The sequence below is a fragment of the Xenopus tropicalis genome, chromosome 2 (genome assembly GCF_000004195.4).
Source record: "Xenopus tropicalis strain Nigerian chromosome 2, UCB_Xtro_10.0, whole genome shotgun sequence".
Lineage (NCBI taxonomy): Eukaryota > Metazoa > Chordata > Amphibia > Anura > Pipidae > Xenopus > Xenopus tropicalis.
This window is the reverse complement of record NC_030678.2, coordinates 70,045,404-70,047,171: the sequence shown is the minus strand read 5'-3', so window position 1 is coordinate 70,047,171 and position 1,768 is coordinate 70,045,404. Positions and strand designations below refer to the sequence as shown.

The 1,768-nt window shown below is 39.6% G+C and overlaps 1 protein-coding gene across 1 annotated transcript in view; it reads right to left on the bottom strand.

Annotated features, from left to right (window-relative positions):
- Window positions 1–1,485: 1,485 nt before the first annotated feature.
- The window catches only part of mapk14 (mitogen-activated protein kinase 14), a 103,460-nt gene continuing 103,177 nt past the window's right edge, over window positions 1,486–1,768 (bottom strand). The window contains exon 12 of the mRNA XM_012959463.3: window positions 1,486–1,768. This exon is cut by the window's right edge and continues 1,307 nt beyond it. The gene's annotated coding sequence lies outside the window, so the exon portion shown is untranslated.

Below are 1,768 nucleotides of genomic sequence, written 5' to 3'. Positions count from 1 at the left end.
AGACCTTGGAGTCCTTGTAGATAATAAACTTGGCTGTAGCAAGCAATGCCAGGCAGCACCTGCAAGGACAAACAAGATTTTTAACTGTATTAAAGGGGGCATAGATTCACAGGATGGTTATCCTTCCACTTCACAGAGCGCTGGTAAGAATATGCTGTTCAGTTTTGGTCTCCAGTGATCAAATGGGATATTACTGAATTAAACAGGGTACAATGAAGGGCAACTATGCTGGTAAAAGGTATGAAAAGTCAGATATGAAGAAAGACTGGCCACGTTAGGGTTGTTTACACTGGAGAAGAGGTGCTTAACTGGTAATATAATAACTATGTAAATATAAATATATATGGGGATCATATAATATTCTACTTTATTTAACAGTACCCAATTCTGATTAGAAGGATTTTTTACTGTGAGAGCTGTGAAGTTGTGGAATTACCTCCCTGAATCAGTCTGTCATGACTGGTATTCCAAAACTCAGAACTGACGGCAGGATCTGGTCACAGCTGAGGCTTCTGCCTATACCAGCCGTCTTTTATGTCAGGAGGAGCCCTACGCTACTTGGATCCTGCCAGGACTTTTAGTGAGAGAACCAAGGCGAGAGTTCTGAGCAGGCAAGGGAACCAAATAGTATAACAGGAGGAACAAGTCAGCGTGGTCAAAGGACAGGCCAGGGTCAATAACCAACAGATAGCGAGGTACAGAATCAGCAGGTAAAGAGTAGTAAAAAAACAGGCAAAGGTCGGTACAGGCAGCAATATGGTAATGGTCAGGAATAGGCAGGAATCAAAACACAAGAATTTAGAACAGGAACAATCTAGAATTGACCTATGTTGGGCAATGAGTATATAAATATATATAAATATTTAAATTTTGCACCAAACGTGACATCAGACGTTGCGCGCCAAACGAAAAGGCGCGCGCTCATCAAAACCAGGAAGACATGTACGGAGGTAGAAGATGGCAGCTGGCCCCGCCACCCCACTAGACCAGGTATCGATACACTGTCGTACTGACTGATACATTTGATAGCTTCAAGAAGGGGTTGGATGGCTTTTTAGCAAGTGAGGAAATACAGGGTTACGGGAGATAGTTCTTGGTACAAGTTGATCCAGGGACTGGTCCGATTGCCATCTTGGAATCAGGAAGAATTTTTTCCCCCTCTGCGGCAAATTAGAAAGGATTCAAAAGGTTTTTTTTTTTGCCTTCTTCTGGATCAACTAGAAGTTAGACAGGTTTATAAAGGCATTAAGGTTGAACTTGATGGATGTCTTTTTTCAACCTAACTTACTATGTATATAAAAACCAGGCAGTCCAGGATCATGCTGCACTGAAACCTAATTAAAATCAGAATTAATATCAAATATAGATCAGTTATGCATACCATGAACTTCCAGGGCTTGTTTTGATATGCAAGAACAGAAAAAATCATCAGTGTGGATACCATCAATTTTTAGGTCTTGTTGAAAAAAACAGAAAAGGCAGATATGAAACTTCTTGGTTTTATAGAGATTTTAAATGCAACATGTACAATTTATTTCAGAAATTAGTCCCATACATACTGTTAAAATGTAATACATGCAGAGCATCAAAGTGGATTAGAGTATATATTTTTAAAAATAATGGATGTATCTGACCAGTGCTTTGTTATCAGTGAATCTTTCACAGAGGAGACCGTGCATTAATATTAAATATGCACAAATCTACCCCTGTAACACTATTGTGCAGCTCCTATTCAGGAATGGCTTTTTGATGAGCAGTGCAACAGTGA